The sequence below is a fragment of the Chlorocebus sabaeus genome, chromosome 17, assembly GCF_047675955.1.
Source record: "Chlorocebus sabaeus isolate Y175 chromosome 17, mChlSab1.0.hap1, whole genome shotgun sequence".
NCBI classification, from domain to species: Eukaryota; Metazoa; Chordata; class Mammalia; order Primates; family Cercopithecidae; genus Chlorocebus; species Chlorocebus sabaeus.
In genome coordinates this window covers 25,284,627-25,309,184 of record NC_132920.1, presented here as the reverse complement: position 1 = coordinate 25,309,184, position 24,558 = coordinate 25,284,627, and the positions used below count along the sequence as shown (strand labels likewise).

Here is a 24,558-nt window from a genome sequence, read left to right as displayed (position 1 = left end):
AGCTCAGCATGGATGTACCTGTAGACATTCTTTCTGGGATACTTCAGGGTGGCTGCATCCACACAGAAAGAATGTCCCCTAGGTTCAAGCTTGCACAAGGGGTACAATCCTTTCTATGATGAACATCAACATTCCTACAGATGAAAAGAGGTGCCTGATCTGAATAGCTGGAACTCTGGGTCAGGAGTGTAATTGGAAGGTGGAACACTTTCCTGCTAGTCTAGTAGGGAAGCTGAGGTGGGTTCTTCCCTTTCCCTTGAAAAAACCTCAGTGCATTTCATTGAGAACTGCCTCAGCTGCTTCTATCAAGGCTGAGACCTCTGCCCACCACTGAGTATTGCATTTACCAACCTGCTTTAGCCACAGTTGATTTTTACCCATGGACATCTCTCCTACTGGCCTGAAGCCTAAGCAGTTCAACTCAGTAAATAAAATACTGCTGAAAAAAATAAATTAATTAAAACGTGCACACCACTGGGGAATGAGATCAGCTTTAAGAGACCTCTGCAATTCCAACCCCACAGGAGACAATGAACCTGCTCACAAACCAAGCCCTATGCTACTACAACCTGCATCTGAGAAAGCTATCATGCAAAGACTCTCTATAACCAAGGAACTCATACAAAGTCTTCACCCCTGAAACCACCAAGAGCTGAATTAGGCTATAATAAACTATAAACATTAAAGTCACATCCTCAAGGGGGAAAAATTTTTTTTAAGTCAAATCAAATTTAAATTCAAGAATAATTAGAATAGCCTACCCAAATTAGAAGGAACTAGAAAAATAATTCTGGCAGCCAGGTGCAGTGGCTTATGCCTGTAATCCCAGCACTTTGGGAGGTTGAGGCAGACGGATCACCTGAGGTAGGAAGTTCAAGATCAGTCTGGCCAACATGGTGAAACCCCGTCTCTATTAAAAATACAAAAATTAGCTGGGCATGGTGGTAGGCACAGTAAGCCCAGCTACTTGTAAGGCTGAGGCAGGAGAATCCCTTGAACCCAGGAAGCAGAGGTTGCAATGAGCCAAGATCGTGCCATTGCACTCCAGCCTGGGCAACAAGAACAAAACTCCATCTCAAAAAATAATAATAATTCTGGCAATATGACAAAACAGGGTTCTATAACAACCCCAAAAGATCACACTAGATCTTCTGCAATGGATCCAAACCAAGATGAAATCTTTGAAATACCAGATAAAGAATTCAAAAGGTGGATTATTAAAGCTATTCAAGGAAATACAAGAAAGAGCATAAAGAAATTGAAAAAACAATTCACAGTATGAACAAAAAATTTTCTACAGAGCTAGATATTCTGAAGAAAAATCAATCGGAACTTCTGGAAATTAAAGATACACTTAGGAAACTGCAAAATATAGTGGAAAGTTTTAACGCTAGACTAGAACAAGTAGAAAAAAGAATTTCAGAGCTTGAAGATAAGACTTTCAAATTAACCCAGACAAAAATAAAGAAAAAAGAATTAAAAGAAATGAACAAAGTCTCCAAGAAATGAGATTACGTAAAACAGTCAAGCCTTAGAATCAATGGTGTTACTGAGGGAGAAGAGAAAGCAAAAAGTTTGGGAAACTTATTGGAGAAAATAGGTGAGAAAAATTTCCCTGGCCTTGCTGGAGATTTAGGTAACCAAATGTAAGAAGCATAAATAATTCCTGGGAGATTCACTGCAAAAAGGACATCATCAAGGCATACAGTCATCAGGCTATCTAAAGTAAACATGAAGGAAAGAATTCTAAGAGTAGTGAGACAAAAGTATCAGGCAACCTACAGGGGAAAACATACCAGACTAACAGCAGACTTCTCCGCAGAAACCATACAAGCCAGAAGGGACTGGAGTCCTATCTTTAGCCTCCTCAAACAGAATAACTGTCAGTCACGAATTTTTTATCCAGCAAGACTAAGTTTTACAAATGGAGTCTTTTTCAGAGAAGCAAATGCTGAGGGAATGTGTCACTACCAGACCAGCCCTACAAGAAATGCTAAAAGGAGTTATTAATATTGAATCAAAAGGTTGATATGCACCAAAATAGAACCTCTAGAAAGCATAAAACGTATAGGATATATCAAACCATAATACAGTGAAGAAAACCAAGTACCTATGTAACAACACAATAACTGAACAATACCTTGCATCTTGAGACTAGATACTCCATTAAAAGATATACTTTGGCAGAATGGATAAAAAGTCACAAATCAAATATCTGCTGTCTTCAAGAGAATCAACTCACATGAAAAGACTCTTATAGACTCCAGGTAAAGAGGTAGAAAAAGATATTCCATGTAAATGAGAATCAAAAGTGAGCAGGAAAAGCTATTCTTCCATCAGATAAAACAGACTTTAAAACAACGACAGTAAAAAAAGACAAAATATGCCATTATATAATAATAAAAGGATGAATCGAACAAGATGGTATTACAATTCTAGATATATATGCACCTAAGTCTGGAACTCCAGATTCATAAAACAATTACTACTGGACCTAAGAAAAGAAATAGACAGCAACATAATAATAGTGGCTTCCATACTCCACTGACAGCACTACATAGATCATCAAGGAAGAAAGTCAACTAAGAAATACCAAGCTTAAACTATACTCTAGAACAAATGGACCTAATATATTCACAGAATATCCCACCCAAGAACTGCAAAATATACGTTCTTCTCATCAGAACATGGACCATTCTCCAAGACACACCATATGACAGGCCACAAAACAAGTCTCAATACCTTTTAAAAAATCAAAATCATACCAAGTACCTTCTCAGACCACAATGGAAAAACCAGAAATCATCTCCAAAAGGAATTCCCAAAACTATACAAATACACAGAAATTAAACAACCTACTCCTGAATGACTTTTAGGTGAACAATGACATCAAGATGGATATTAAGAAATATTTCAAAATGAATAACAGTGACACATATCATCAAAACCTCTGGAATACAGCAAGAGCAATGCTGTGAGTTAAGTTTATAGCACTAAATGCCTACATCAAAAAGTATGAAAGATCACAAACTGACAACCTAACCTCATACCTCAAGGAGCTAGAGAAACATGAAGAAACCAAACCCAAAGCTAGCAGAATGAACGAAATAACAAAGAGATTCTCATTAGAGCAGAACTAAATGAAACTGAAACAAACAAAAAATAAAAAAGATCAAGGAAACAAAAACTTGGTTTTTTGAAAAGATAAACAAAATCAATAGACGATTAGCTAGATTAACCAGGAAAAGATTCAAGTAAGTTCAATTAGAAATGAAAATGGAGGCTGGGCATGGTGGCTCAGGCCTGTAATCCCAGAACTTCGGGAGGCTGAGGCAGACGGATCACGAGGTCAGAAGATTGAGACCATTCTGGCCAACATGGTGAAACCCGGTCTCTACTACAAATACAAAAACATTAGCCAGGTGTGGTGGCACGTGCCTATAATCCCAGCTACTCGGGAGGCTAAGGCAGGAGAATCGTTTGAACCAGGGAGGCAGAGGTTGCAGTGAACCAAGATCGCACCACTACACTTCAGCCTGGCGATAAAGCGAGACTCTGTCAAAAAAATAAAATAAATAAATGAAAATGGAGACATTATAACCAACAGAAATGTAAAAGATTATTCAAGACTACTACGAACACCTGCATGCAAACAAACTAGAAAATCTAGAGGAAATGGACAAATTCCTGGAAACATACAATCCTCCTAACTTGAATCAGGAAGAAATAGAAATCCTGAACAGACCAATAAGAAGTAGCAAGACTGAATCAGTAATTTTAAAATTGCCAAAAAAGAAAAAAGCACAGGGCCACATAGATTCACAGCTGAATTGTACCAGACATTCAAAGAATTGGTACCAATCTGCTGAAACTATTCCAAAAGATTGAGAAAGAGGGTATCCTCTATAACTCATTCTATGACACCAATATCACCCTGATACCAAAACCAGGAAAGGACATAACAGAAAAAAAAAAGGCAAAGAAAACTACAGAACAATATCCTTGAATCAACATAGATGTAAAATCCTCAACAAAATACTAGCAAACTGAATCCAACAGCACATCAAAAAGATAATTCACCATGATCAAGTGGGTTTCATCCAGGATATAGGGACGGTTTAACAAATGCAAGTCAATAAATGTGAAACATCATAAACAGAATTTAAAAAAAACAAAAACCTGTCGATCATCTCAATAGATGCAGAAAAAGCATTTGGTAAAATCCAGCATCCCTTTATGATAAAAATTCTCAACAAACTAGGGATAGAAGGAATATACTTCAAAATGATAAAAGCCATATATGACCAATCCACAACCAACATCATACTGAAGGGGAAAAGTTGAAATCATTGCCCTTCAGAACTGGAACAAGACAAGGCCTACTTTCACCACTTCTATTCAACATAGCACCAGAAGCCCTAGTCAGAGCAATCAGGCAAGAGAAAAAAATAAAGGGCATCCAAATTGGAAAAGAGTAAGTTACACTATCTCTGTTTGCCAGTAGTATGACTGTATACCTAGAAAACCCTAAAGACTCCTCCAAAAGACTCCTAGATTTGATAAATGAACTCACTGAAGTCTCAGGTTACAAAATCAATGTACACAAATCAGTAGCACTGCCATACACTAACAACAATCAAACTGAGAATCAAATCAAGAACTCAATCCCTTTTATAATAGCAGCAAAAATAAAATAAAGTAAGTTACCTAGAAATATACTTAACCAAGGAGGTGAAAAATCTCTTCAAGGAGAACAACAAAACACTGCTGAAGGAAATCAAAGATAATACAAACAAATGGAAAAAATATCGCATGCTCATGAATTGGAAGAATCAATTTCACAAAAATGGCCATACTGCCCAAAGCAATCTAGAGATTCAATGCAACTTCTATCAAAATACCAACATCATTTTTCACAGAATTAGAAAAAAAAATTCATATGGAACCAAAAAGAACCCAAATAGCCAAAGCAATCCTAAGCAAAAAGAACAAACATGAAGGCATCACATTACCTAACTTCAAATTATACTACAAGGTTATAGTTACCAAAACAGCATGGCATTGGTATAAAAGTAAATACAGAGGCCAATGTAACAGAATAGAGAACACAGTAATAAAACCAAATACTTACAACCACAATTCATCTTCAACAAAGTACACAAAAACATAAATTGGAGAAAGGACTCCCTAATTCAATAAATGGTGCTGAAAAAACTGGATAGCCACATGTATAAGAATGAAACTGGATCCCTATCTCTGACCATATACAAAAATCAACTCAAGATGGATCAAAGACTTACATCTAAGAGCTGAAACCATAAAAATTAGAGTAGACAACCTAGGAAGAACTTTTGGACATTGGTCTAGGTAAAGAATTTATGACTAAGACCCCAAAAGCAAATGCAACAAAAACAAAAATAAATAAATAGAAACTAATTAAACGAAAAAGCTTCTGCACAGCAAATCATCATCAGAGTAAACAGACGACCCGCAGAGTAGGAGAAAATATTTGCAAACTATGCATCTGACAAAGAACTAATATCCACAATCTATAAGTAACTCAAATAAATTAGCAAGAAAAAAAAACAATCCCATCAAAAAGTGGGCAAATGACATGAATAGACATTTCTCAAAAGAAGATATACAAATAGCCAACAAATATACAAAACAATGTTCAACATCACTGATTATCAGGGAAATGCAAATTAAAACCACAACAAGATACCACCCAGCCAGAATAGCCATTACTAAAAAGTTAAAAGACAATAGATGTTGGCAAGGATGTGGTAAAAAGGGAACACTTACTTATACACTGCTGGTGGGAGTGTAAATTAGTACAACCTGTATGGAAAACAGCATGAAGATTACTTAAAGAACTGAAAGTAAATATACCATTCCACCCAGCAATCCCACTACTGGGCATCTACTAAAAGGAAAAGAGGTCATTCTATCAAGACACGTGCACACATCATAGCACCATTTGTACTTGCAAAGACACAGAACCAACCTGAGTGCCCATCAACTGATGGTGGATAAAGAAAATGTGGTCTATATACACTATAGAATACTACTCAGACATAAAACAGAATGAAATATCTTTCACAGCAATTCGGATGGAGCTGGAGGCCATTATTCTACGTGAAGTAACTCAGGAATGGAAAACCAAATACCATATGTTCTCACTTATAAGTGGGAGCTAAACTATGGGTACACAAAAGCATATAGAGTCGTTTAACAAACTTTGGTGACTCAGAAGAGGGGAGGGGAGGAGAGAGATGAGGGACAAAAAAACTACATATTGGGTCCAATATACACAGATGATGGGTGCACTAAAATCTCAGACTTCACCACTATACAATTTGTCCATGTAACCAAAAACCATTTGTACCTCAAAAGCTATTGAAATTTTACACGTTGATATATATATATATATATATAAACTAAAAAAAAAATCTATTTAGTGAATAAAACTCCTGGTTCAACCTACAGTTGGTCCTTTAGACTTCCCACTTCCTGAGAACAGCTCTCAGGGTGGAAGAGTTACGAGGCAGACAAACCCCATAGTGCTATTCTATCATCCCACACAAATGCAGGGGCTATATGACTCCATTAGGGCAGTACAAAGGCAAAATATTCCCGTCCTTTGCTCCTAAGAGCAAGCATATCATGGCAGGCAGTTTACGTTTATTTTCCACATGTCTTCTTTACTAGCCAGGCCATTCATGTCTTTATATTTGACAACTGGCTACACACCCTCAAAAATAAACACAGTGATGGAAAGGTTGCTCTGTTCCCTGCTAATACATGTGTAATAAAGCTACTCTTGCAGAAGCTTGGTGCTGTGGTCAAAAGGAACACCTTCCCCCTCTTACCCCCATAAAGATGAAGGTCTCGAATAAAACAGAAGCCACCCAGAGTCCAGTTCTGAAATGAAAATATCACACTCATAAAAGCATTAAGAAGGTTCCCTATTGAGCTGGTTTCAAATGTTTAATTACTGTAATTATATGCATACATACTTTATCACTGTTTTCTAATGAGGTTGGCAAGGAGATAGAAACTTGGCATTTTATTCCTAGTTTAATGCGCTTGTTTTTATGCTTACTGTAACAGCTTGCTAGAAGAGCACTGAAGATAGAGTCGGATACACTTTAAAGGACAAGGGAAAACAGCTCCCAGTGGATGGTACACACATGGCAAAAGGCCAAGACTAGAAGCACCATCATTAGGAAAAGGAATCAACCAAGGTAAGCAACATCATTCACAAACAGGAAAATCTGGACTGCGACCTATCTACCTTCTCTCCTCACTTCAAGTAAGACTTTGAGCTTTAAAAACAAGGAGAGTGGCTGGGAGGGGGAGTCACAGCTGCTTAATCTGAAAGCACCTTTCAGTTTCTTTGCAAAAGTTTCCAAGCCAAGGGGAAAATTCAATACCCAAACATACAAAGCAAGCTCCAGAGGCAAATGTGGGCACTTCTGAGAGCAGCAGTACTCCAGGGTTGGTTCCTAGCCTACAAGAGTTCTGGTGAAAGAGGCTACTGTGAACTAAAGGCCCAGCCTTCCGCAGAAGAGGAAAGTCAGCAGTTTACTTGGGAATTTGCCACCTTAATACATAGCAAGTGAGGAAGCGGTGAGAGGTGGCAGATGGAAAGGGGTAAGGGGGGCGAGGGGCACAAGCTAGACCCAGACAGCTGTGGTGTTATAAAAATGTAGCAGCCAAGCAATGTGGAAACGGGAGTCTTAAGCATCTGATTAACCGAGAAGCAGCTGTGGTAATTTCTGGACTAGCTTAAAAATCAAAATACAGCATTGCATTCAACTGTTAAGCTGATGCAAGAGCGATCAATGGGTTGAGAATAAAACTAAAGCTCGAGACACTGAGCCTTGCTCTAATGGTGTCGATGGCACAGGGCCATGCTAAGGGGTAAAACCAGGTTATGATGAGTTCCCCATCTGGGACTTCCAAGAAGCATTCCCTAGAACAGGATCCAAGACAGATCCACCCAATATTTAAATCCAGCCTTTAACAAAGGCCCTGTATAGACACCAGACGAACTAATTTGAGCCTGAAAGGAGACTACTAAAAGTTTGGATAAACTTAGTTACTTACACTCCTCTATTATAGTAGAAATAGATATGTGACCTAATCATGTAAGGGGTTTTAAATTCAGCCAAAATAACTGGCAAATTTTCCTTGCTAAAATGGTAAAAATGAACTCTCCTAACAGAGTTGCAACATTGAAATTCTTTACAGTAAATCAATAAGTACATCATTCTGTATAACACATTGATCAAGACAACATATTTTGACCAATTAAACATTTTAGTCAAAAAACACGAGTCTGGAACAAGGAAGAATATACATACATGAAGCCATTTATCACATTAAAATACATAAAGCAAGAGTGTAGACATGTAAAATCTCATTAATTCCACATCTAGATATTTCAACCATTTCTGAAAGGTAGACAGAGGACTCCAGAGTAAAGACTACAGGACTTAACCATTTTAGTAGAGATTTTAGGGAGATTCACAGAACTGCCAATCAGGTGGGTCTTGCGTTATTGGTTATATCATAATCATCTGGGGTTCTATGAGATTCTGGAGTAATGTCTGTTTTGTCTCTCTAAATTGAAAGCATGTCTTTGATTTCACTTGGAAACATTGATCTGTATGCAGCTGGTGCTTATTAGGAGGTGTTATCTGTCTGTTCAATGTGCTGTAAGAGTGATGTACTGGACTAATTTAACCCAAATAGCTTTGTAATTCTGTCACAACCTCTCTGCAGCCGCCTACTTTTCCTAGGGCAGGGAAATGGAAATCATTTTAAGAAATGGAAAAAGTGTGATTTAAGTAATTCAGCTTAGTTTACTTCCCTTGGGAAAAGGACAGCTGACAACTACTCTCAGAAACTAAACAAGTCGTGTCTGATGTCTATTAGTTATTTAAATTTAGCCACACCTTTAACTAATAAAGAGAAAGTGTCCTAGTCAACTCCAGTAAGGATCAGGGTTCTCTGCTTCTGGCATATCAACTGACTTGAACTCTGAATTTCTCCCAGAGTTGTGCTCAGAATTTTACTGACAGTTCAGCTGACATGGAAAGGTCTGAATGTGGCCGGGTGCGGTGGCTCACACCAGTAATCCCAACACTTTGGGAGGTCAAGGCAGGCGGATCACTTGAGGTCAGGAGTTTGTGACCAGCCTGGCCAACATGGTGAAACCTCATCTCTACTAAAAATACAAAAATCAGGCAGGCGTGGTGGTGTGTGCCTGCAATCCCAGCTACTCGGGAGACTGAGGCAGGAGAATCACTTGAACCTGGGAGGCAGAAGTTGCAGTGAGCCGAGATCGCGCCACTGCACTCCAGCCTAGGCGACAGACCGAGGCTCTGTCAGGGTTTGGGGGAAGAGTCTGAATGCAGCACAGGAGAGACGGTCTGTAGATAACGAAGCCAAGTGTGGGCTGTTTGGAAGTCAAGTGTTCACACGCAGAAACCTGTCCCAACATATGAATTACTTCCTTACTGTATTAACATTCTCCCTCCTTAACTTTTCCCTCTCCAAGTCTTACCCTCCTTACCTTCCTCTTCAAGCCTTAACAGGACTGAGTACCAGTAAGGGCACACACAGCCACACCACACACAGCTGAGTGTTCTGGGGGCACTGGTGGTGTTGGTTTGCTAGCTCTCCCTTAGAAGGTCCTTCCAGACACAGCAGCAACCCCCACTTTCTGCTCCTCAATGGCAGCCTCCCTCCAAACCACTCCCAAACCCCAAATCAGCCCCAAGGAGACCAGGTCTTCACCCCGCTCAACAGCTTACATCCCACTCGACCAAACGTTGTCAATGCCAACATTGCTTTGTTTGTTTTTTAACCAGCATATATAGGGATACCCTCAGTATTCTTAGCACTAACAAAAACAGCTCCAAAGAGAGAAACTGAAACCAAAAGTTTACATCACGGATCCCCCTTCCACCAAAAAAGCAAATGTTATGCAGCACTAGACCACACCCCCACATCAAAACTGCAGCACAAGCTTTTCTGAACATTTGAGAGAAACCAATTTTCACAGTAGCAGCCAACATGTGAAAATACTTTTATTGCAAAATTGAAGAGTATAGTTCAGCAAATGCATACTGGAATGCTACTATGAGTAATTACACAGGTGGTTATGCAAACACTGAACTGATGCGTCAATTTGGCAGAAGCATAAACATTTCTAGAATAGTATGCAAGGTTCAGTTACCTAGATCTGCTAGTTAACTTCCTTTACCTCTGAAAGAGCTCCCCCAAAGTCAACCATTTTCCAAAGGAAAAGTCATAGTGAGAAATACATTTTAAGTAGGCAAGAAAAGAACACACTTATATTAAACCAACACAACCATTTTTAAATGAGCATCTCACCAGGGGCAGACATGATTATTCTCTTGTGTCCTGTAAGAGGGTGCTGTTGGTTAACTTAATTCAAACAAATCTTTAATCCTGAAAACTTTCATTTATTTGTATAATGCATGATGAGATCTAGTATGTACCAGGCACTATTCTAAAAGGCTGGATATACAGCACGGAGCAAAATAGGCAAAAATCCCTGCCTTCAGGAGGTTTACATTCTAGGAAAGAGAAAACAATGCATAGACACGTAACGAAGACATGGGGCATGTTCAAAGCTGATCAAAGTGTGATGGAGAAAAATAAAGCAAAATGGTGTGAGCGTGAGGTGTTACAATTTTAAATGGCAGGTACAGAGACAGAAAAAAGGTAACATTGTACAGAGATCTGAAGAAGGTGAGGAAGTGCCCCAAACTGCATGGAAATCTTAGGAAAGTTTTCCAGGCAGAGGGAACAGCTAGTTCAAAGACACTGAAAGACCAGGTATGGTGGCTCATGCCTGTAATCCCAGTACTTTGAGAAGCCAAGATGGAAGGACTGCTTGAGGCTAGGAGTTTAAGATCAGCCTGGGCAACACAGTGAGACCACATCTCTACAATTTTTTCTTTTTTTGTAAATTAGCCAGGCATGGTAGTACAGATTTGTAATCCTAGCTATTTGGGAGGCTGAAATGGGAGGACTGCTTGAACCCAGGAGTTTGAGGTTTCAGTGAGCTGTGATAGTGTCACTATTGCCTGAGCAACAGAGCAAGACACTGTCTCTAAATACATAATACATACATATATAAATGGACACTGAAAGAAGAGAATGTCTAGGAAGTTCAATGATCAACAAAAATCTACACATTTTGCTGTTTCCTAATCTTAAATACTACATCCCACATACATTTCAAAAGAACAGATTTCAAAAGGCTTATGGCCAGGCATGGTGACTCACACCTGTACACCTGTAATCCTAGCACTCTGGGAGGCCAAGGCAGGCGGATCGCTTGAACTCAAGAGTTCAAGGCCATCCTAGGCAACATGGCAAAACCCCATCTCTACTAAAAAAGAAAATGAGGCAGGTGCAGTGGCATATGCCTATAGTAACAGCTACTCAGGAGGTTGAGGCAGGAGAATCACCTGAGCCTGGGAAGTGAAGGTTGCAGTGAGCTGAGATTGCATCAAAACACTTCAGTCTGGGTGACAGAGCCAGACCCTGTCTTTAAAAAAGTGGGGTGGATGGGGGGTAATTCTTCTCCAATATTGGAAGTTTTTTCTTAAATATACAGCATCTGGCACTACTGTGATAAATAGAAATGTATGCATTTTGCTTTCCCACTATCCCTCAGTGCACTGACAGCTTCTTCTCTGTAGTGAGTTAAGTCCCAGAGGCGCTGGGAATATGTTTAGCACCAGAGCAACCAAAGCTAGTAGGCTGAATACAGCACTCAGATGGGCTGCAAGCCAAAGATGCCTATACACGGATTCAAGAAATGATGTGCAAGAATCTCTACCTTTATTCTCTACCCTACAACCATCCTCATCATTTGTGGCAGCATCAAGGTGGTGAAGGAACTCAGCACAGAAAACACTGAAAATGGTAACAAGACTAAAATAGAGCTGGACGGAAAAAATATCCAATCTCTGCACTTCCAAAATAATAATGTGATCCAAGCTTCTTTTTTAAAATTTAAGATTTATAAAAAACAAAAGAGACTTTATTTTGAGTACAGAGGAAGAGAAAAGGAGAACTGTGTCGGTAGAAACAGAACGTGAATACTGGGAATCAGGATAGAGAAGGGTCAAGGCTGAGTGAAAGGAGTCAAGGCTGAGAATCAGAGGTGCTTGGGCCCCCTCCTCACTTCCTGGTCCACTAGTGGTATAGCCTTGGGCATGACACTGTACTCTTCCGGGGTTTCCCTTCCTCATCTACTAAAAAGAATTCATCCCAGCATTTTGGGAGGCCGAGGTGGGTGGATCACCTGAGGTCAGGGGTTCAAGATCAGCCTGGCCAACACGGTGAAATCCCATCTCTACTAAAAATACAAAAATTAGCCGGGCGTGGTGGCAGGCACTTGTAACCCCAGTACTGGGGAAGCTGAGGCAGGAGAATCGTTTGAACTCAGGAGGCGGAGGTTGCAGTGAGCCAAGATCGTGCCACTGCACTCCAGCCTGGGCGACAAGACAGAAACTCTGTCTCAAAAAAAAAAAAAAGAAAAAAGAAAAAAAAATTCATATAGGATTGCTTTAAAAATTGGCAACAGTGGATTAAAAGCAGCTAGGATGTTAAAAAGCCAATCTCAAAAGGTTACATGTTGTCTAGTTGCATTTATAGAGACTACTTAAAACGACAAAATTATAGAGAAGGAGAGAGTTGGCTATGGTTATAAAGGTATACCATTTGGGATCCTTGTGATGGAACTGTTCTGTATCTTAACTGCAGTGGTAGTCACACAAATTTTCCCATGTGAAAAATTGTACAGAACTAAATGTACACACACAAACAAGAAGAATGTGTGTACAACCTATGAAATCTAAAAAGCGGCAGGGCATGGTGGCTCATGCCTGTAATGCCAACATTTTGGGAGGCCAGGCAGGAAGGTCACTTGAGCCCAGGAGTTCAAGCCCAGCCTAGGCAACATAGTAAGACCCCATCTCTACAAATTTTTTTTTGTTAATTATGGGCATGGTAGTGCATGCCTGTGGTCATAGCTAGCTACATTGGAGGCTGAGGAGGGAGGATCGCTTGAGCCCAGGAAGTCAAGGCTGTGCTGAACCATGATATTGCTACTACGGTCCAGCCTGGGCAGCAGAGTGAGACTCTGTCTCAAAAAAAAGAAAGAGGAGAGGAGAGGAGGGGAGGGGAGGGGAGGGGAGGGGAGGGGAGGGGAGAGGAAGGGAGAGGGGGAGAGGGGAGGGGAGAGGAGAGGAGGGGAGGGGAGGGGAAGGGAGAGGGGAGAGAAGGGGAAGGGAGAGGGGAGGGGAGGGGAGGGGAGGGGAGGGGGGGGAGGGAGGGAGGGAGGGAGGGAGGGAGGAAGGAAGGAAGGAAGGAAGGAAGGAAGGAAGGAAGGAAGGAAGGAAGGAAGGAAGGAAGGAAGGAGAAAATCTAAAAAGTGTTAAAGTGTTGATGACTGTATCAGTGTTAATTGCCTGATTGTGATACTGTAATACTATTATGCAACACGTTACCGTTAGGAGAAACTGGGTGAAAGGGACACAGAATCATTCTGTATAATTTCTTACAACTATATATCAATCTATGTATAAAACTATACATGATTTTTAAAATCTCTTCACCTTAAAATGTCTGGCATGTTTGGAAATGATCCATAAATGGCATATTGGTCAAGTTATCCTCGCACCTAAAAAGCAGAACTGCTAATTCGTACTTCCCACTAATGAGATTCTAGAGGAAATGCTCAGCAATGTAGCTGGCACCAAGAAAGAGCTCACTCAATGGTCATTATCCTGGCTCTTCAAAACCTCACAAATATCCAAGGAAAATGCAAACACGTTTTTACATAACCAGTGGAGAAACTTACAGAGTTTGCTGGCTCTGAATAATAAACATGTACACACCAAAATAAAAGAGCCGTCTAAAAGAGAGGGAACAAAAAATCTTCCGTGGTGTAGAACAGCCTTTGTCACAGTGTTCTCCATAGAACACTAATCCTCTGAGCTGTTCCTAAATAAATAAATACGTGGTCCCTGGTCAAATAAATTTGGGAAATGCAGCATATACCATCCCCCTTTGGAAGCACCAATAAAAAAGAAAATCCCTATCCAACTTCACTTAACCCATTTTTCTCCAAATTGACTTGGTCAAAAACAATTTTTAATACCTACTGGCATCCTGAGAAATGCTCCCAAGTCTGGAATTTTAAGTCATTCTACACCGGTCAGGTACTCACTACCTCATTTCTTCACCCATTATGTGCTTGCTTTCTTTGTTTTAGAGACAAAGTCTCACTCTGTCACCCAGGCTGGGGTGCAGTGGCGCAATCTTGGCTCACTGCAACCTCCGCCTCCCAGGTTGAGGCAATTCTCATGCCTCAGCCTTCAGAGTAGCTGGGATTACAGGCATGCGTATCCTGCCCAGTTAATTTTTGTATTTTTAGTAGAGACAAGGTTTCACCATGTTGGTCAGGCTGGGTTCAAACTCCTGACCTCAGGTGAAGTGCCTGTCCTGGCCTCCCAAAGTGTGGAAATTACAGGTGTAAGCCACCATGCCCAACCCCATTATGTACTTTAGAAGAGAAACAAATGGGCTTTTCTACAGCTCGTGTAGTGGTTTTTTTGGTTTTGTTTTGTTTTGTTTTTGAGACAGAGTCCCTCTCTGTTGCCCAGTCTGGAGTACAACAGCACAATCTCAGCTCACCTCAACCTCCACCTCCTGGGTTCAAGTGATTCCCCTGCCTCAGCCTCCCAATTAGCTGGGATTACAAGCATGTGCCACCATGCCCGGCTAATTTTGTATTTTTAGTAGAGATGGGGTTTCACCATGTTGTCCAGGCTGGTCTCGAACTCCCGACCTCAGGTGATCCACCCACCTCAGCCTCCCAAAGTGCTGGGATTACAAGCATGAGCCACCGCGCCCGGCCCGTGTAGTGGTTTTAACTATACACAGCTGGTCTTCAATAAATATTTGCTGAATTGGATTCAATAAAAGTACGATCCAGGATGACAACTGTAGGCATTAGGGGAAGTGACTTTTACTGATTTTCTTTTTTAATCTCTCACTTAGTGAAGAAAACAAAGGCACTCCTTTCTGGAACTTTCTGAAGGCTGTCAGAAACTTTCAGGTGCCTAGGTTTTCCACTTATGCCAGTAGTATCTGGCCTGAGAGGAAGCTGCTCACAAGTGGAACAGCAGTCAACAAGCTGATGTGATTATAAGGGTTCTGGGAACCAGCCTTAGTTCACTTTCTGTTGCTATAACACAATATCACAGACTGTGTAATGTATTTTTTAAAAGAATTTTTAAAAATGTTTTATCTGTCTTTTTTCTATGTTTTTATTTTTCTTTTTTGTTCTGTCTTATGGGTCCTGAAAAATAAATGTATTTCTTACAGTCTTGGAGGTTGAAAAGTCCAAACTCAAGGGGCTGCATCTGGCAAGAGCCTTCCTGCTATGTCATAACACAGCAGAGAGCATCATATGGTGAGAGAGCAAGAGCATGCTAGCTCAGGTCTCTCTTCTTATAAAGCCACCTGTACCATCAATGGGAACCCCCATGATGACCTTATTTAACCCTTATTATGTCCCACAGTTCCCACCTCCAAATGCAACCAACATATGGATTTAGGGATTAAGTTTCCAACACAAGAAATTTGGTGGACAATTTCAAACCATAGCAAAGCTCATGACTAAAAGTATCCCTACTTATAACTATAAATCCTGAAATTCCTTTAGCAGGATACAAAGCCTTTCATACCAAGAAAAACAAGAAAAAAGTTCTGCCTGCAACTATTCCTAAAACAGGTAGTAAGTTAAAGATAAGTCATTTTCATAAAGATGACTTAAGAGTAAAGTCATATAAATGAATTTTGGAAGTCAATGAATTTGCTGAGATCAAGCTTGGAGGGGTGGGGTGGAAGGAGTGTGCAGGGGGAGAAAGGTAAAAACTTTTCCCTAGAAGTAGAAGATAAAACTAGTTTCACCTAATTCACAGGCCCTTTAAGACCAAAAACACTGTTTCTATTTAGAGGAATGACCCATATTCTAACTTGCAAAACCATAAACTACCTGCAAAATGTTGCCAGTTTTAAAAGAAAAACTAACCAGAATAATAAATAAGAAAAAAACATTCTTAAATGCAAACAAGATTTGAGGGAAACCTCAAAATCTATCTTCTACATAAAGATCTGGAAACGAAGACTTTATCATAAGCCCCTAACATAATGAAAACAAGTCTCAAACACTCAAGGGTAGGAAAGCATACTCACCAAGCATACCCCACCCCCCTCCGCCAAAGCACCCTCAGGAATTTTTTAGGAACATTTCGAACATGTTTGAAAACAAAATGGGTTTCAGATAAAACCTCAACTTAACTGGGACAGCCATGCTTCCCAAGCATTCTAGTTCTTGAAGGTTGCTATGTAAAAGTGAGTGATGGTTTGGACATTCCATTACACTTAATAATCCTAAAATCACATGCATATGGCTGTCAGCATATCCATTCCTCAACATGAATAAGGGAAGGTCTAATCACAACATTTCAAATTAGCTAAGACATCAGTTGGGAAGCCCAGGCTGCACACTTCCCACTATGTCCATTACTCTTTCTCAACAGTCCCCCTGCAGTATCACAGGGCCAAATCTCTCCTCTTGGATGCAATAATTTGAGCAGCATTTGCCTTGGTTATCCCAGCCTTCTCCTCTCACTGGCCAGAAAACATGACAGAGAAAAAAAAAAAAATTGCCAAAAAAAATATTTTCTGGTAGTTGAACTGAATTTGACACAACAAAAAAGTATGTAAGGTTTAGCAGCAATCCCAGTGGGCTTCCAGAAATCAAAGTCCCCACAGACTAAACAAGTTGGAGACAAGAAAATTAAAAATCTGCCTGCTGGATAACTGTCTATGAAAGTTTTCTTACCATGAGCCCAGTTATCTTTTTAAATGCTCACTCCTCACTGCAAGATGTTCTCTTCTGTATTTCAAAGACAAAGTCAGGCTCTCTTTTCTTCCTTCTTTCCCTCCCCCACTCCTACTACAAGAAATAGTGATTTTTCTAAATTCCTTTTAAAACTGATGGAAGGAGGGAGAAGCCTAAGTATTCTTCCTAATCCAATGTTCTATTAATAGGATTTTTAATGCACTGCAGGTTTTACAATACTGTAAGGGGAAGACAATGAACAATGACTGTATTGTGCCACACCTGCTCCCCCACCCCTAAGGGAGGCTGAATGATGTCTTATCTGGCATCCCCCATTTGGACACTGATACACCTATGACGTGACAGGCCCTGCCAAACTGCAGAAAAAATTCTCCCTTTCACTCTGTTAACACACCTAACATCATTTAGTCCAATAATACCATGTTCAAAAAAAAAAAAAGTTATTTTTCCTTTTTTTAAAAACGAAGTGCTTTAGTTTTTGCAAAAGACTAAACCATTCAGCCAGACTTGGCCAAACCTTCAATTTACACAGTGGGACACATGATAACAATTGGCCCAAATACCCCTAAGGGAAAAGCCAGACTCATGGATTCAGAAATGAGAAAAATGCCTCCGACTTGCCTTCCCAGTTCCACCCACTGTGCACATCAGTGCGCCTGCAGGAAATGATTCCCATTTCAGTTTCTCTGTTGCAATAGTCAAGGGAATGCAATCCCAATATCAGGAAAAAAAATTAGCATGCCACTGGAGCGCAAAGGCTGCTGGATCATCAGAGTGCTTCCTCTCAAATTCCAAACACAAACCCACATGCCCGAAACGCTACACTGAAAGTGACTGTGTGCCTTTGCCTCAAAGTTACGCTCTGCTGAGCATCTTCGTATTTATCTTTGAGCCCTGTACCAGCTTAACAGCTGATCCTTCTGCCCTTTTGGGTCCAGTATCAAATCTGCCAGGAGAACCTCATCAACAGGCAGAACGAGCTTCAGTGAGCTAGGGGAAGCCAGAGATCAGAGAAGTATGCATCTGAGAAATCAGCCTGCCCTGTCATGAGGTTCTGAAACACCAGCTCACTGAAAAGCACATTAAAGGGTTCCAACAGCAAGGCTGAATGGATGTCAGCACAAATCACTGAGTCCAAGTCCTTCCGGCTTCCTTTCCTGGCCAGAATGGGAGAGACTTCGCTATAATGGCATTCACAGACTTCTGCCCAGCAGAGCAAGCCAAGAGAGAGCTTTCTATTAGCAGCACCCAAGAAGCCTGTGACCATGGTGCCCAGTGTCCATCTTGGCAGAAAAAAGACACGCTGTGATCCCAATAATAAATGCACAACCACCACAGAATACATTGTACACAGAATGATGATACTTCATATTTAGCTTCCAAAACTGAGCTAAATGATCAGTATTATTGGCCACAATGACCATATAATAAAACTGTTATAGTAAGATATTTCTACAGTGCAATGCCTTCGATCACATGATAGCTATTCCCATCTTTGAATCCTTCTTAAGCTGTTATGTTACTTAATTGCATATATACCAAGTACACCTGTTTTGCAGTGCATTCCCAGGCATTATTTCTCAGAAATGCATGGTACACATTTCCACTGTTTGCTACTTAGTACTCTCTTCAGCAATATATCACTTCTTTATAATAAAATAGCTCTATATACCCTATCATAGAGTATGGGGATTCACCAAATTATTTTCCCCCTTAGAAGCGTTGTTTGACCTGGGTGAAGAAAGTTCATAATGGCCGCTTTATATATACCTTATGATATGCTTTGTAAGTACTGCAATGTTTAAGTATGATAGGAAACATCTTAATTTTCTAATTTTGAGTCTTCTTTATCTATAGCATGTTCTCTAACCCCACCCCCCAAAATAATAGAAAACTCTATATACTTTTTATGCAACACATTAAAGTAATACTTCCCCTACCTATATATTCCCACTTCTTTTCTATTGCCCACTCATATATTTTTTATGCATCACATTAAAGTAGTGCTTTTCCTACCTTTATATTCCCACTGCTTTTCTACTGTCTATATACTATGACCAGAAACAAAAGTATAAGCCAATTACAATGCTTCGCCCAGAAATGAAATCTATCTTTCACTCTGTGGAAGAAATACTACAGTCAACATAACACTGTCTGCTAGTGTTTTTAAGACCACAGCCAACACACAAGACAAACTGTGCTCACAATTTTGCTCAGAAATGCTTGGCCCATGCATTAGGTACGCTAAGTTTAATCTTAACCAATATTAATTTTTATTACCAAAAAGTTATTTTAAAATACATGTGAGTTACTTCTGTGGTACTCCTTATATGGACAAAACCAGTAAGAAAGGTAAGTCAGCCCAAGCTGTCAGGCTAAATGCTTACAGTCAGCTCAGTTATAACTGAAAAGGTTCATCCTGCACTGACACCAAATCATAAAATGTAAGATTTCAAACTCTGATATAATCACACCTAGAAAATGCAACCGAAAGTCATGTACCTGCCATATTGCATTATTTCCACCTTACTGATTAAAGTCGAAATAGGTGTGCTAACTTCATTGACCATCTACTTGTTGAAAAGGCACTTTTAACTTAAGAAAGTAGTTCAAGCTTCTTATTTCATCAATCACAGAACTACAGGTTGTTTTACACTGTAGGGAAAAGTTTATCCCTACTCATGATGGAGCAAACTGCAGCTTCTGAAGGCTTATTAAAATTAAAGAATTGGAATTATAACTCCATAAATATCTTTTTTTTTTTTTTTTGGACACAAAATTTCACTCTGTTCCCTACGCTACAGTACAGTAGCACGATCTTGGTTCACTGCTACCTCTGTCTCCCGGGTTCAAGCAATTCCCATGCCTCAGCCTTCCAAGTAGCTGAGATTACAAGCATGCACCAACACATCGGCTAATTTTTTTTGCCTTTTTAGTAGAGATGAGGTTTTGCCATGTTGGTCAGGCTGGTCTCAAACTCCTGGCCTCAAGTGATCTGCCCATCTCGGTCTCCCAAAGTGCTGGGATTACAGGCTTGAGCATCTATGTACTTCTCAACTGTTTTGAGTCGAGAATTCATGAATCTGAAATTTCAAGTGCTTTCAAACCGTAGCAAGGAAACGGAACCTGACAACAACCATCTATGTAGGACATTCCAGTAATCTAATTATTTAAGTTTATTTTAGAGGTGAGTCCTCCTGAGAAAAAATTTCATTCAAATCACAGAATTTCCTCAACCCTTACAGAGTGCCACAAAAAAAAAAAAAAAAAAAAAAAAAGCCACAATCACTTCTGCTGAGCCTCAGAACACAGTCTCCATCCCACTGCAATAGTTAACCCCACTAAAAGTAGCCATTCTGAGGTTAAGACCCACACCCACCTGCAAGGTAAGAGCTGGAAGTAAAGAAAAGGCAGTCGTTTAAGGGTGCTGGAAGAGGATTCTGTTTTTCCCACCATCATTCACTAAAGACTGCACAAAGAGTATCCGTCCAGTCCAAAAAAGGTCTGCTGGACAGACCACAGATTGCCAGGGTGCCTGCCTGCTAAACACGAATTAATGACTAATTCATGAATTCAAGAAAACACCATACAAGACTCTAGCAGCAAAAAGTTCAATTAGCTCAAAATTAAACAGCACCCAACACCTGTGATGTAGCTCCCCAAGATAAGAACTTGGCTGCCAGAGGACATTAAGAACTAAGGGCACTAACATATGGGCTATTTGGAAGGGAGAAGTGCCAGGAAAAACAACCTTGTACATCTTTCCGTGCTGGGACCTTGTACTAAATTGAGAAAGTATTTTCAGCTGAGTTACTTGGTGAGGTTTACACCCTAACCACATAGAATCCTTGCTGCTCCCAGACATTCCCTCTCTTTAAACCAAATCTCTGGTTTTCCAAACCCACCTCCACTTAAGCATTCAACTAATGAAATGGTAAGGACTATAAGAGGACTTGAGCAAACTCACTGAATGGCTGACACAGAAGTCTTAGAAGGAGGAAAGTCCAGCCAAAGGAACCTCTTTCTTGTACTTTCTTGCACTATAAACTAGGGGCATTTTGTGGGAGGAGTATAGGTAGCAGGGCAAGCAGTGAATGAACAAGTGTATAAAGACATGGCTCACCCTACACTGCCATAAAAGACAGTCAGCAGACGAGATGGAAAAGTTCCAGAGATCTGTGGCACAGCAATGTGAATATATTTTACTGAGCTGCACAATTAAAAACAGTTAAGATGACAAATTTCATGTGGGTTTTTCTTTTTACCAGAATTAAAAATTTTTTTAATTAAAAGAAAGTTATTTAGCAGAAACAGCTCTCAGGCATTTATTCTGAGAGGTTTCTTTGGTTTGAGTTTTTTTGGTTTTGTTTTTGTTTCTTTTTCCAGACAGGGTCTTGCTCTATCACCCAGGCTGGGTTGCAGTGATGCGATCATAGCTCACTGCAGCCTTAAACTGCTGGGTTCAAGTGATCCTCCTACCTCAACCTCCAGAGTAGCTGGGACTACGTAACTACTCTGGACTGCTACACAGTAGCAGGTGCACATCACCACACTCAATTAACTTTTTATTTTTTCGTAAAGACAGAGTCTCCCTATGTTTCTCAGGCTACTCTTAAACTCCTGGCCTAAAGCGATCCTCCAGCCTCAGCCTCCCAAAGTGCTGGGATTACAGACATGAGTCACCTTTGCCTGTCCTTACTCTGAGGGGTTTTGAGGCACTTATTTATTTGTAAACTGGATTGAAAATAAAGGTAGTAAGGAGGAAAGTAGTATTCATGGTGTCTTGCCCAAGACACAGAGGAAAGATTAAGGGCAGTCAAGCCACTGAGAGTTCCTTCTTGGCTCATTCATGTGGTTATATCAGAAGCATCTAGTATATTTATGTTGACTCTAAATCCTACGTAGGAAACCAAAAGACTTGGGGGTCCCAGCGGTCCCATCTTTTCATTTTACTAATGGCCTCGCCTTTGGACTGTGGCTCTGAAGAGCTGCCCAAGGAGAGGGTATTATGTTCTAGGTGTACATCCCTCCAGAGTATTTGGAAGAGGGTGTCTGTCAGTAGACTCGCCAGGTTGATCAGGATGAGTTTTCACTGACATCTATGAAAGTGTGAGAGTGACTGTCCAGGTGACTCCCAGGTCAGCATCACACTGGGTCCATGAGCAGAAGCTTCAGGGGTCAAATTTCACTCACTGTAAGGGAGAATTGTTGAATGGATACAGATCTGAACAAAATTAGACTCCCTCCCAAAGCTGTGGATTATGTCACCAGAAACGTTGGAGAAGTCTTTGATGAGGTCAGGCTGGGCTTAATTCCTTCCCAACTCAAGTTTCTGTGGTCTATTAGCTCAGGAATGTGTTTGGTTACAAGCAAGAGAGAACTCAAACATTTTTTATCTTTTCACTTCACCACCCTTAGCATGCTGACTTTTATCTTCACGTTTGTTCCCTCTTGGTCACAAGATGCATGGATATTCTACCTCCAGGTTGAAGCTCATGTTGAAAGCAGAAGAAGCTGAAAACATGAAGGGGCAATACTCTCTCATGAAAGCATAATTTTCCTAGAAAGCCACAGCAGGGCAAGCATGGTGGCTCACTCCTGTAATCCCAGCTCTTTTAGAAGTCAAGGAGGGAGGATCATTTGAGGCCAGGAGTTCAAGACCCTGTTGGGCAATATAGCAAGACCCTGTCTCTACAAAAAAAAACAAAAAAAAATTAATTAGTCAAGTGTGGTGGTACGCAACTGTAGTCCCAGCTACTCAGAAGCTGAGGCAGGAGGATCACTTGAGTCCAGGAACTGCAGGCTGCAGTGAGCTATGATCACATTACTGCACCCTAGCCTAGGTGACAGAGCAAAATACTGTCCCAAAACAGAAAAGAAAGCCACAGCAGACCCTTCCACTTATATTTAATTGACTAGAACATGTCATATTGCTACCTCTAGTCCAGAGTTTCTCAGCCTTGGCACTATCGACATTTGGAACCAGACAATATTTTTATCTGTGGATTATCTATTTTTATCTATGTATTATCAGCATTCTGGCCTCTACCCGCTAGATTCCAGTAGCACCCCATTCCTAGTTGTGAAAATTCAAAATGTCTGTCTCTAGACACTGCCAAATGTCCCCAGCAGGGCAAAACTTCTTCTAATGGAGAAGCACTCTTAGACTAATCACTCCAGAAGCTATGATGAAAAGGGCAGTGAATGGTGCAGGGTCAATCGACAGTGTCAGTAGCAAATTCTCTATGTCTGTTTCTTAAATGTCTAGTTCTTAAATTTTTCTTAATGAGCTTACTCACTACCATGCTAAGTATGTTGAAGAATGTAAGAGAAACATACAAAGTGCCCTCATCTTAGAAGTACTAACAATAAAACTTGGAAAATCAAGTTTGATGCACAAGAAACAATCAGAAAAAAATACATTATAAAAGGCTAGCTAAGCCATAGAGACAAGCAAGACATCCTTCAGCTGGCTCAGAGCAATGGGGATAAGAGCACGTAACATGTAGCCTACAGTCCTTAATGAAAATGTCACTTCAGAGGTAGAACTTGTGTTTGAAGACTAGAAATATTTAGACACATGGCAAGAGATCAGGAAAATAACATAAACAAAGATCAGAAAACAAGCACTGTTAAAACCTCAAGATCTACTCTGATAGACCTGGGTTCTAATCTGAGACTTTGGGACAGCATTTACCCTGTCTGCACCTCAGTTTTATCATCTGAATAACAGGGATAATAACACGTCTCTCCTAGGATTGTTGAGAGACTCAGAACAAATCAATTACAAGAGCATCTAGCACACAGTAAGCAATCAGTTGTTAGCTTCTATTATTACAGTTATAGATATCATATTATTTAACATAATCATAATTTACGAAGAGGGGTCATCTATCAGGAATCAGAGAATTCTTGCTAGAGAGCAGCTGTCATATCCTAAGCAGGACGGCCAGAACCTATAGTTGGTGGGTAAACCCAGGCTGGTGATGGCCAAAAGATAGCTGCTGAGATCAGGCAGGGCGGCAGGAGAAGCCACACAGAAGCACCATCCAGACCTACAACAGGTGGTGGCAGGAGGGGTTGACTGGAACCTGTGGATGAAATCAAGTGAGCTTCATAGCCAGCAGCCATGGTCAGGTTAGTAATAATACTGTAGTTATTAAGTGACGTTAGCTCTCAAAGCATTCTTACATATACTATCTGATTGATTTGGATATAATAAGACTGTCTACAGGTAAGAGAGAGCTACTCCAGCAAGACAGTTTTTTTAATTACTTGAAAAGTCACTGCCAAGCAAAGTGGCAAGAAGTCGGAAATATAAGACTTGCCTTCTATTAGTACAAGAGACATCAGTGTGAAGCAGAGAATGACTAACGTAGTGTCTTTCATAGATACACAGAAAATAAAGAAGCTTTAAAAAACATTTACCAATCTGTGCACTCTTACATGTCAGCAGGCCACCAGTGGGCCTTCTGAGTCCCAAGTTCCAAGCTTTCAGGTCCCAATTATTTTATGATCAAAGCAGAAAGATAAAGTCCACTCAAAATTTTTTCTTGTCAAGGTTTCCC

The 24,558-nt window shown here is 40.3% G+C and overlaps 2 protein-coding genes across 7 annotated transcripts in view; one reads left to right on the top strand and one right to left on the bottom strand.

Moving 5' to 3' along the window:
- Window positions 1–24,558, top strand: part of LOC103222034 (cytidine monophosphate-N-acetylneuraminic acid hydroxylase) — a 355,392-nt gene that overhangs the window by 72,700 nt on the left and 258,134 nt on the right. For both annotated transcript variants that reach the window (XM_073005698.1, XM_007973523.3), the window contains exon 2: window positions 7,114–7,247. The gene's annotated coding sequence lies outside the window, so the exon portion shown is untranslated. The remainder of the gene's footprint in view (window positions 1–7,113; window positions 7,248–24,558) is intronic.
- Window positions 1–24,558, bottom strand: part of CARMIL1 (capping protein regulator and myosin 1 linker 1) — a 342,321-nt gene that overhangs the window by 242,898 nt on the left and 74,865 nt on the right. The gene's annotated exons all lie outside the window — the stretch shown is intronic.